General features: G+C 33.5%; 1 non-coding gene across 1 annotated transcript; it reads right to left on the bottom strand.

Annotated features, from left to right (window-relative positions):
* Nucleotides 1-12519: 12519 nt before the first annotated feature.
* On the bottom strand, nucleotides 12520-12624 carry LOC127805410 (small nucleolar RNA R71). The gene has a single exon (XR_008024139.1). It is a non-coding gene; the product is annotated as a small nucleolar RNA R71 (small nucleolar RNA).
* Nucleotides 12625-13072: the final 448 nt, after the last annotated feature.

Below are 13072 nucleotides of genomic sequence, written 5' to 3'. Positions count from 1 at the left end.
AAAACTCAAATTTTTAAAACTTTCGAAAATCAGAAATTGAACTTTCTCGAGTGAATTTAAGGTATCAAAATGTCCTTTTTCCCCTAAATTTGGAATCGCCCTCATCAAATTTGTACACTTGAAAATATCATTTCTTGAATCAAAGTTGTCTCTTTTTTATTTAAAGTGTTCAACTATGGACCCATGGCTAAAACTCAAATTTTCAAAACTTTCGAAAATCAGAAATTGAACTTTCTCGAGTGAATTTAATGTATCAAAATGTCGTCTTTCCCCTGAATTTGGAATCGCCCTCATCAAATTTGTACACTTGAAAATATCATTTCTTGAATCAAAGTTGTCTCTTTTTTATTTAAAGTGTTCAACTATGGACCCATGGCTAAACTCAAATTTTAAAACTTTCGAAAATCAGAATTTGAACTTTCTCGAGTGAATTTAAGGTATCAAAATGTCCTTTTCCCCCTAAATTTGGAATCGCCCTCATCAAATTTGAACACTTGAAAATATCATTTCTTGAATCAAAGTTGTCTCTTTTTTATTTAAAGTGTTCAACTATGGACCCATGGCTAAAACTCAAATTTTCAAAACTTTCGAAAATCAGAAATTGAACTTTCTCGAGTGAATTTAAGGTATCAAAATGTCCTTTTTCCCCTAAATTTGGAATCGCCCTCATCAAATTTGTACACTTGAAAATATCATTTCTTGAATCAAAGTTGTCACTTTTTTATTTAAAGTGTTCAACTATGGACCCATGGCTAAAACTCAAATTTTCAAAACTTTCGAAAATTAGAAATTGTACTTTCTCGAGTGAATTTAATGTATCAAAATGTCGTCTTTCCCCTGAATTTGGAATCGCCCTCATCACATTTGTACACTTGAAAATATCATTTATTGAATCAAAGTTGTCTCTTTTTTATTTAAAGTGTTCAACTATGGACCCATGGCTAAAACTCAAATTTTCAAAACTTTCGAAAATCAGAATTTGAACTTTCTCGAGTGAATTTAAGGTATCAAAATGTCCTTTTTCACCTAAATTTGGAATCGCCCTCATCAAATTTGTACACTTGAAAATATCATTTCTTGAATCAAAGTTGTCTCTTTTTTATTTAAAGTGTTCAACTATGGACCCATGGCTAAAACTCAAATTTTCAAAACTTTCGAAAATCAGAAATTGAACTTTCTCGAGTGAATTTAATGTATCAAAATGTCGTCTTTCCCCTGAATTTGGAATCGCCCTCATCACATTTGTACACTTGAAAATATCATTTATTGAATCAAAGTTGTCTCTTTTTTATTTAAAGTGTTCAACTATGGACCCATGGCTAAAACTCAAATTTTCAAAACTTTCGAAAATCAGAAATTGAACTTTCTCGAGTGAATTTAATGTATCAAAATGTCCTTTTCCCCCTAAATTTGGAATCGCCCTCATCAAATTTGAACACTTGAAAATATCATTTCTTGAATCAATGTTGTCTCTTTTTTATTTAAAGTGTTCAACTATGGACCCATGGCTAAAACTCAAATTTTCAAAACTTTCGAAAATCAGAAATTGAACTTTCTCGAGTGAATTTAATGTATCAAAATGTCGTCTTTCCCCTAATTTGGAATCGCCCTCATCACATTTGTACACTTGAAAATATCATTTCTTGAATCAAAGTTGTCTCTTTTTTATTTAAAGTGTTCAACTATGGACCCATGGCTAAAACTCAAATTTTCAAAACTTTCGAAAATAGAAATTGAACTTTCTCGAGTGAATTTAATGTATCAAAATGTCCTTTTTCCCCTAAATTTGGAATCGCCCTCATCAAATTTGTACACTTGAAAATATCATTTCTTGAATCAAAGTTGTCTCTTTTTTATTTAAAGTGTTCAACTATGGACCCATGGCTAAAACTCAAATTTTCAAAACTTTCGAAAATCAGAATTTGAACTTTCTCGAGTGAATTTAAGGTATCAAAATGTCGTCTTTTCCCCTAAATTTGGAATCGCCCTCATCAAATTTGTACACTTGAAAATATCATTTCTTGAATCAAAGTTGTCTCTTTTTTATTTAAAGTGTTCAACTATGGACCCATGGCTAAAACTCAAATTTTCAAAACTTTCGAAAATCAGAAATTGAACTTTCTCGAGTGAATTTAATGTATCAAAATGTCGTCTTTCCCCTGAATTTGGAATCGCCCTCATCACATTTGTACACTTGAAAATATCATTTATTGAATCAAAGTTGTCTCTTTTTTATTTAAAGTGTTCAACTATGGACCCATGGCTAAAACTCAAATTTTCAAAACTTTCGAAAATCAGAAATTGAACTTTCTCGAGTGAATTTAATGTATCAAAATGTCCTTTTCCCCCTAAATTTGGAATCGCCCTCATCAAATTTGAACACTTGAAAATATCATTTCTTGAATCAAAGTTGTCTCTTTTTTATTTAAAGTGTTCAACTATGGACCCATGGCTAAAACTCAAATTTTCAAAACTTTCGAAAATTAGAAATTGTACTTTCTCGAGTGAATTTAATGTATCAAAATGTCGTCTTTCCCCTGAATTTGGAATCGCCCTCATCACATTTGTACACTTGAAAATATCGTTTATTGAATCAAAGTTGTCTCTTTTTTATTTAAAGTGTTCAACTATGGACCCATGGCTAAACTCAAATTTTTAAAACTTTCGAAAATCAGAATTTGAACTTTCTCGAGTGAATTTAAGGTATCAAAATGTCCTTTTTCCCCTAAATTTGGAATCGCCCTCATCAAATTTGTACACTTGAAAATATCATTTCTTGAATCAAAGTTGTCTCTTTTTTATTTAAAGTGTTCAACTATGGACCCATGGCTAAAACTCAAATTTTCAAAACTTTCGAAAATCAGAAATTGAACTTTCTCGAGTGAATTTAATGTATCAAAATGTCGTCTTTCCCCTGAATTTGGAATCGCCCTCATCACATTTGTACACTTGAAAATATCATTTATTGAATCAAAGATGTCTCTTTTTTATTTAAAGTGTTCAACTATGGACCCATGGCTAAAACTCAAATTTTCAAAACTTTCGAAAATCAGAAACTGAACTTTCTCGAGTGAATTTAATGTATCAAAATGTCCTTTTTCCCCCTAAATTTGGAATCGCCCTCATCAAATTTGTACACTTGAAAATATCATTTCTTGAATCAAAGTTGTCTCTTTTTTATTTAAAGTGTTCAACTATGGACCCATGGCTAAAACTCAAATTTTCAAAACTTTCGAAAATCAGAAATTGAACTTTCTCGAGTGAATTTAATGTATCAAAATGTCCTTTTTCCCCTAAATTTGGAATCGCCCTCATCAAATTTGTACACTTGAAAATATCATTTCTTGAATCAAAGTTGTCTCTTTTTTATTTAAAGTGTTCAACTATGGACCCATGGCTAAAACTCAAATTTTCAAAACTTTCGAAAATTAGAAATTGTACTTTCTCGAGTGAATTTAATGTATCAAAATGTCGTCTTTCCCCTGAATTTGGAATCGCCCTCATCACATTTGTACACTTGAAAATATCATTTATTGAATCAAAGTTGTCTCTTTTTTATTTAAAGTGTTCAACTATGGACCCATGGCTAAACTCAAATTTTTAAAACTTTCGAAAATCAGAATTTGAACTTTCTCGAGTGAATTTAAGGTATCAAAATGTCCTTTTTCCCCTAAATTTGGAATCGCCCTCATCAAATTTGTACACTTGAAAATATCATTTCTTGAATCAAAGTTGTCTCTTTTTTATTTAAAGTGTTCAACTATGGACCCATGGCTAAAACTCAAATTTTCAAAACTTTCGAAAATTAGAAATTGTACTTTCTCGAGTGAATTTAATGTATCAAAATGTCGTCTTTCCCCTGAATTTGGAATCGCCCTCATCACATTTGTACACTTGAAAATATCATTTATTGAATCAAAGTTGTCTCTTTTTTATTTAAAGTGTTCAACTATGGACCCATGGCTAAACTCAAATTTTCAAAACTTTCGAAAATCAGAATTTGAACTTTCTCGAGTGAATTTAAGGTATCAAAATGTCCTTTTTCCCCTAAATTTGGAATCGCCCTCATCAAATTTGTACACTTGAAAATATCATTTCTTGAATCAAAGTTGTCTCTTTTTTATTTAAAGTGTTCAACTATGGACCCATGGCTAAAACTCAAATTTTCAAAACTTTCGAAAATCAGAAATTGAACTTTCTCGAGTGAATTTAATGTATCAAAATGTCCTTTTTCCCCTAAATTTGGAATCGCCCTCATCAAATTTGTACACTTGAAAATATCATTTATTGAATCAAAGATGTCTCTTTTTTATTTAAAGTGTTCAACTATGGACCCATGGCTAAAACTCAAATTTTCAAAACTTTCGAAAATCAGAAATTGAACTTTCTCGAGTGAATTTAATGTATCAAAATGTCCTTTTCCCCCTAAATTTGGAATCGCCCTCATCAAATTTGAACACTTGAAAATATCATTTCTTGAATCAAAGTTGTCTCTTTTTTATTTAAAGTGTTCAACTATGGACCCATGGCTAAAACTCAAATTTTTAAAACTTTCGAAAATCAGAAATTGAACTTTCTCGAGTGAATTTAACGTATCAAAATGTCCTTTTTCCCCTAAATTTCGAATCGCCCTCATCAAATTTGTACACTTGAAAATATCATTTCTTGAATCAAAGTTGTCTCTTTTTTATTTAAAGTGTTCAACTATGGACCCATGGCTAAAACTCAAATTTTCAAAACTTTCGAAAATCAGAAATTGAACTTTCTCGAGTGAATTTAATGTATCAAAATGTCGTCTTTCCCCTGAATTTGGAATCGCCCTCATCACATTTGTACACTTGAAAATATCGTTTATTGAATCAAATTTGTCTCTTTTTTATTTAAAGTGTTCAACTATGGACCCATGGCTAAACTCAAATTTTTAAAACTTTCGAAAATCAGAATTTGAACTTTCTCGAGTGAATTTAAGGTATCAAAATGTCCTTTTTCACCTAAATTTGGAATCGCCCTCATCAAATTTGTACACTTGAAAATATCATTTCTTGAATCAAAGTTGTCTCTTTTTTATTTAAAGTGTTCAACTATGGACCCATGGCTAAAACTCAAATTTTCAAAACTTTCGAAAATCAGAAATTGAACTTTCTCGAGTGAATTTAATGTATCAAAATGTCCTTTTTCCCCTGAATTTGGAATCGCCCTCATCACATTTGTACACTTGAAAATATCATTTATTGAATCAAAGATGTCTCTTTTTTATTTAAAGTGTTCAACTATGGACCCATGGCTAAAACTCAAATTTTCAAAACTTTCGAAAATCAGAAACTGAACTTTCTCGAGTGAATTTAATGTATCAAAATGTCGTCTTTCCCCCTAAATTTGGAATCGCCCTCATCAAATTTGAACACTTGAAAATATCATTTCTTGAATCAAAGTTGTCTCTTTTTTATTTAAAGTGTTCAACTATGGACCCATGGCTAAAACTCAAATTTTCAAAACTTTCGAAAATCAGAATTTGAACTTTCTCGAGTGAATTTAAGGTATCAAAATGTCCTTTTCCCCCTAAATTTGGAATCGCCCTCATCAAATTTGTACACTTGAAAATATCATTTCTTGAATCAAAGTTGTCTCTTTTTTATTTAAAGTGTTCAACTATGGACCCATGGCTAAAACTCAAATTTTCAAAACTTTCGAAAATTAGAAATTGTACTTTCTCGAGTGAATTTAATGTATCAAAATGTCGTCTTTCCCCTGAATTTGGAATCGCCCTCATCACATTTGTACACTTGAAAATATCATTTATTGAATCAAAGTTGTCTCTTTTTTATTTAAAGTGTTCAACTATGGACCCATGGCTAAACTCAAATTTTTAAAACTTTCGAAAATCAGAATTTGAACTTTCTCGAGTGAATTTAAGGTATCAAAATGTCCTTTTCCCCCTAAATTTGGAATCGCCCTCATCAAATTTGAACACTTGAAAATATCATTTCTTGAATCAATGTTGTCTCTTTTTTATTTAAAGTGTTCAACTATGGACCCATGGCTAAAACTCAAATTTTCAAAACTTTCGAAAATTAGAAATTGTACTTTCTCGAGTGAATTTAATGTATCAAAATGTCGTCTTTCCCCTGAATTTGGAATCGCCCTCATCACATTTGTACACCTGAAAATATCGTTTATTGAATCAAATTTGTCTCTTTTTTATTTAAAGTGTTCAACTATGGACCCATGGCTAAACTCAAATTTTTAAAACTTTCGAAAATCAGAATTTGAACTTTCTCGAGTGAATTTAAGGTATCAAAATGTCCTTTTTCACCTAAATTTGGAATCGCCCTCATCTAATTTGTACACTTGAAATTATCATTTCTTGAATCAAAGTTGTCTCTTTTTTATTTAAAGTGTTCAACTATGGACCCATGGATAAAACTCAAATTTTCAAAACTTTCGAAAATCAGAAATTGAACTTTCTCGAGTGAATTTAATGTATCAAAATGTCGTCTTTCCCCTGAATTTGGAATCGCCCTCATAACATTTGTACACTTGAAAATATCATTTATTGAATCAAAGATGTCTCTTTTTTATTTAAAGTGTTCAACTATGGACCCATGGCTAAAACTCAAATTTTCAAAACTTTCAAAAATCAGAAACTGAACTTTCTCGAGTGAATTTAATGTATCAAAATGTCCTTTTCCCCCTAAATTTGGAATCGCCCTCATCAAATTTGAACACTTGAAAATATCATTTCTTGAATCAATGTTGTCTCTTTTTTATTTAAAGTGTTCAACTATGGACCCATGGCTAAAACTCAAATTTTTAAAACTTTCGAAAATCAGAAATTGAACTTTCTCGAGTGAATTTAACGTATCAAAATGTCCTTTTTCCCCTAAATTTCGAATCGCCCTCATCAAATTTGTACACTTGAAAATATCATTTCTTGAATCAAAGTTGTCACTTTTTTATTTAAAGTGTTCAACTATGGACCCATGGCTAAAACTCAAATTTTCAAAACTTTCGAAAATTAGAAATTGTACTTTCTCGAGTGAATTTAATGTATCAAAATGTCGTCTTTCCCCTGAATTTGGAATCGCCCTCATCAGATTTGTACACTTGAAAATATCGTTTATTGAATCAAATTTGTCTCTTTTTTATTTAAAGTGTTCAACTATGGACCCATGGCTAAACTCAAATTTTTAAAACTTTCGAAAATCAGAATTTGAACTTTCTCGAGTGAATTTAAGGTATCAAAATGTCCTTTTTCACCTAAATTTGGAATCGCCCTCATCTAATTTGTACACTTGAAATTATCATTTCTTGAATCAAAGTTGTCTCTTTTTTATTTAAAGTGTTCAACCATGGACCCATGGATAAAACTCAAATTTTCAAAACTTTCGAAAATCAGAAATTGAACTTTCTCGAGTGAATTTAATGTATCAAAATGTCGTCTTTCCCCTGAATTTGGAATCGCCCTCATCACATTTGTACACTTGAAAATATCATTTATTGAATCAAAGATGTCTCTTTTTTATTTAAAGTGTTCAACTATGGACCCATGGCTAAAACTCAAATTTTCAAAACTTTCAAAAATCAGAAACTGAACTTTCTCGAGTGAATTTAATGTATCAAAATGTCCTTTTCCCCCTAAATTTGGAATCGCCCTCATCAAATTTGAACACTTGAAAATATCATTTCTTGAATCAAAGTTGTCTCTTTTTTATTTAAAGTGTTCAACTATGGACCCATGGCTAAAACTCAAATTTTCAAAACTTTCGAAAATCAGAAATTGAACTTTCTCGAGTGAATTTAATGTATCAAAATGTCGTCTTTCCCCTGAATTTGGAATCGCCCTCATCACATTTGTACACTTGAAAATATCATTTATTGAATCAAAGATGTCTCTTTTTTATTTAAAGTGTTCAACTATGGACCCATGGCTAAAACTCAAATTTTCAAAACTTTCAAAAATCAGAAACTGAACTTTCTCGAGTGAATTTAATGTATCAAAATGTCCTTTTCCCCCTAAATTTGGAATCGCCCTCATCAAATTTGAACACTTGAAAATATCATTTCTTGAATCAAAGTTGTCTCTTTTTTATTTAAAGTGTTCAACTATGGACCCATGGCTAAAACTCAAATTTTCAAAACTTTCGAAAATCAGAATTTGAACTTTCTCGAATGAATTTAAGGTATCAAAATGTCCTTTTTCACCTAAATTTGGAATCGCCCTCATCAAATTTGTACACTTGAAAATATAATTTCTTGAATCAAAGTTGTCACTTTTTTATTTAAAGTGTTCAACTATGGACCCATGGCTAAAACTCAAATTTTCAAAACTTTCGAAAATTAGAAATTGTACTTTCTCGAGTGAATTTAATGTATCAAAATGTCGTCTTTCCCCTGAATTTGGAATCGCCCTCATCACATTTGTACACTTGAAAATATCATTTATTGAATCAAAGTTGTCTCTTTTTTATTTAAAGTGTTAAACTATGGACCCATGGCTAAACTCAAATTTTTAAAACTTTCGAAAATCAGAATTTGAACTTTCTCGAGTGAATTTAAGGTATCAAAATGTCCTTTTCCCCCTAAATTTGGAATCGCCCTCATCAAATTTGAACACTTGAAAATATCATTTCTTGAATCAATGTTGTCTCTTTTTTATTTAAAGTGTTCAACTATGGACCCATGGCTAAAACTCAAATTTTCAAAACTTTCGAAAATTAGAAATTGTACTTTCTCGAGTGAATTTAATGTATCAAAATGTCGTCTTTCCCCTGAATTTGGAATCGCCCTCATCACATTTGTACACCTGAAAATATCGTTTATTGAATCAAATTTGTCTCTTTTTTATTTAAAGTGTTCAACTATGGACCCATGGCTAAACTCAAATTTTTAAAACTTTCGAAAATCAGAATTTGAACTTTCTCGAGTGAATTTAAGGTATCAAAATGTCCTTTTTCACCTAAATTTGGAATCGCCCTCATCTAATTTGTACACTTGAAATTATCATTTCTTGAATCAAAGTTGTCTCTTTTTTATTTAAAGTGTTCAACTATGGACCCATGGATAAAACTCAAATTTTCAAAACTTTCGAAAATCAGAAATTGAACTTTCTCGAGTGAATTTAATGTATCAAAATGTCGTCTTTCCCCTGAATTTGGAATCGCCCTCATAACATTTGTACACTTGAAAATATCATTTATTGAATCAAAGATGTCTCTTTTTTATTTAAAGTGTTCAACTATGGACCCATGGCTAAAACTCAAATTTTCAAAACTTTCAAAAATCAGAAACTGAACTTTCTCGAGTGAATTTAATGTATCAAAATGTCCTTTTCCCCCTAAATTTGGAATCGCCCTCATCAAATTTGAACACTTGAAAATATCATTTCTTGAATCAATGTTGTCTCTTTTTTATTTAAAGTGTTCAATGATAGCATGCATATTTATACCATATTTTGGCATTTCACCTCACTCTTATTAGGCCATTTGAAGCAATTTTTGCTGATATTTCATTGTTTCTATTTTATTATGCTTCAAATTGTCCTTACACTATTTTCTATCTTACCTCTACTCTATGGATCCAGGCTTTAGGGAATATTGGATGGGCTAAAGGAGCTTGGGCCTACACTAAAGGAGCAGACTTGGGCTCACTTATTTTCTGTTGGGCTAGGCCCAACCCTAGCCTCCCTAGCCTTTCCTTTCTTGGCCATGTATTTAAGGCCTCTTAGCATTAATTTTCAGAATATCATCATAGAGAAAGAGAGGAGAAAATAGAGAGGATTCTACCCGTTTTTGTCATTGTAGCATTTTTCTGTTTTCTACATGTTTTATTCCATTCTGTTTTCCTGGCTGTAATGATAGGCTAGAACATTTGGTAACCGGTTGTGTGTCTTGAATCCATGTGGAATTTGAGTCCCGGATGAGCTACAAGAATCTGGTTTGTTATTTGTTTCTTATTCATTTATATTTGGTTTAGTTTGAGCAGATTTGTGAATGCATGGAGTTCATGGCAGGTTTGTGTGAACTTGCATGGTTTCACTTTCTGTTAGATGCTTAAGAGAACAGAATGTTATAGCCGGTTGGTATAACATCTCGGAAATGAATATTGTGTGCTTGAACGGTTGTTCTTGCATAGGTCCGGATAGGTTGAATAGAGAGTGAATGGTTGCATTTTGTTTGCAAGAGATTTCTGCATTCATTTTGTTATTTCCAATCATTCTAATCCTTGGACGGTTGTTGGGGATGCTTGAGTTTGTTTTCCGGAGATCAAAGCATCTAGCAAACCAAGATATATAGAGTGGACAAGGAAGATTTCACATAGGAGACAAATACACAGCCGGTTGCACTCCTCTTATTGATTTTTCATCCATCTTCATATTTCTGTTTTGCCAATTAGTTTTCTGTCAAAACCCCCCCCAAACAAACTGTTATTGGTTATGTTGGTTTTTCTTTGTTGGTAGAAGAAAGTGAGGCTCCTTGTGAGAGATGACCTAGGGTGCACTTTGCTGCAAACTAGAGAAGAGATTCATAGATCTCTAATTCTGGATCGGTTCGATAGCCGGCCAGAATTTTGGCGCCGTTGCCGGGGAGCCAAGTTTTTCTTCTAAAAACATAGAGGACCGACCCTATTTTATGTTTGTTTTGTTTTCTTGTTTGAGTGTTTTTGTTTGTTTTGTGTTCTTGGTGAAAAGGCTATCAGTTGTTGAGAAGGTTATCAGTTTGGTGTTCTTGGTGAAAAGCTATTCTGTTCTTGAGATAAACTGATAGCAAGCAGCAACAGAGAAGCCTCATTTGCCTTTTCGATCTTCTTTTTGTTTGTGTGTATTTTCCTTTTATGTTTTCTCGTTTTTGGAATCATTTTTGAACCAAGAAGTGGCTGTTGGAGAGGGCTGCACAACCTGAACAACTGAAAAAGCAACCCTGCAGCAACTGAAAAAGCAAAGCAACCCTGCAGTCCTTCTCTGATTTTTCTGTATCACACCTTATTTGTGTCCTTCTCTGATCTTCATGTGCTCTGATAGGCACTGAAAAGCAAGCTTACACAGCAAAGGGAGACAACCCTGCAGCAAATCAGGAGCATAACTATTTTTAGCATGCTCTGAATCCCACTTTTCTGCCTCTGACAGCAGATCACCTGACCAAGAGGATATTCCATTTTTCTTTCTCACATTTTCCTTTTGTTTCCTCTCTTTTAACACTCCATTCAACGTTGTCTTTACCTTCCACACTAATCTCCATTTTCGTTTGGCAGAAGATACCAGCAGCTGCAACCAAAAGAAAGCAACCAGCAGCAGCCTTCCATTCAGCAGCGGTTTTGACAACCTTCATGACAGATAGCATTATTTAAGGATTGAGCTCGAGATACCGGTGCTATCCTCTTCCTTTCTCATCCCTACTTGATATGCTTTCAAGTCCATATGCTTTCCTTGATGTTTTATTGCATATAGAGTGGTTTCTAAGGCAAAATAGGAGTAGGTTTTGAAAAAAAAAAAATTCAGTTTCCCGGTTACTGTTCATAGCTTTTCACTTGCTCCGATTGAGCTGATTTTTGGTGTCCAAAGAAATGGGGGTGTGGGGATCAATAGTCACCGCTTTGCCGTGAGAAGAGCCTTTTTTGGCCAAATTCCAACGTTTAGACCACTTTTTGGGCCATTTTGTGTTTCTCAGTGGCTAATTTTGTGTGGTTTTTAGTGTTTTTAGGTCCCTCAGTGTTTTTGTGTTGAAATTTTGTGAAAAATTGCATAAAAAAATCGTCTAAGGGCTTATTGTTTGACCTGTCTTTGTGTTTTTGTGTTTGTGGTTTTTAGTGTTTTTGTTTTTGCTTGTGTGTTCTTGTTTGTGTTTCTGTGTTCTTGGTATGCATAGGCCATTTTGTGTGCTGTTTTTGTGCTGATCTCTAGTGCATGACCAGGTCATCTAAGAAAACATTACTTGACTTGGATCTTGAATTAGAGAACACTCTTAGAAGGCAAGCTAGAGAGCTTAAGTCTCGGGATAGGATTGACCCTAATAGTGTGTCTAACACTTCATCTGAACCTATTCCAGCATTCATCAATATGGCAGATAATGGTAATGGAGATAATGCAAACAATGCAAATAATGGAAATAATGGTAATGGCAATAATGGAAATCATGGAAATAATGCAAATCATGGTCATTTGGATGGTAGAACTATTAGAGAGCTGGCTGCACCTGATGTGCATTACCAGCCCCTATGTATTCAATACCCACAGCTAGATGCCAACTTCGAACTTAAGTCTGGACTGATCCATTTGTTGCCCAAGTTTCATGGCCTTGCAGGAGAGGATCCACACAAGCATCTGAAAGAATTTCATGTTGTTTGCTCAACCATGCGGCCACAAGGAGTAGATGAAGAGCAGATCAAGCTGAGAGCCTTCCCATTCTCACTTGATGGATCAGCCAAAGATTGGCTCTACTACCTGCCACCAGCTGCTATCACCAGCTGGGATGGATTGAAGAGGATCTTCCTGGAAAAATTCTTTCCAGCCTCCAGAACAGCATCAATAAGGAAGGAAATTTGTGGTATAAGGCAGATGAGTGGTGAGACTCTACATGAGTATTGGGAGAGGTTCAAGAAGTTGTGTTCCAGCTGCCCTCACCATCAGATAAGTGACCAACTCCTAATTCAGTATCTCTATGAAGGTCTAATCCCCATGGACAGATACTTGGTAGATGCTGCAAGTGGAGGAGCTTTGGCAGAGAAGACCCCAGCAGCTGCACAAGAACTGATATCAAAGATGGCACAAAATGCCCAGCAGTTTGGCACCAGAATTAACACTCCTACAAAAGCCATAAATGAAGTCAATGTGGCTGCCACTATGGACCAGCAAAGGATGGAAAACAAGCTTGAGGAATTGGCTTCCATGGTCAGGCAGTTGGCATTAGAGAGAAAGCAACAGCAGCTTTGTGGCATTTGCTCCTTGCCATCCCATACAACAGACCAATGCCCACAGTTGCAAGAAAATAATGAGACATGTGCAGGCATTTTCCCTGGAAGACCATTCCAGCACCAGCAGCACAGCCAACCACAACCTTCCAATAGGTATGACCCATAC

The sequence above is a fragment of the Diospyros lotus genome, chromosome 6 (assembly GCF_014633365.1).
Source record: "Diospyros lotus cultivar Yz01 chromosome 6, ASM1463336v1, whole genome shotgun sequence".
NCBI lineage: Eukaryota > Viridiplantae > Streptophyta > Magnoliopsida > Ericales > Ebenaceae > Diospyros > Diospyros lotus.
Note: the sequence above shows the minus strand (reverse complement) of the source record. Positions and strands in the feature narration are given on the sequence as shown.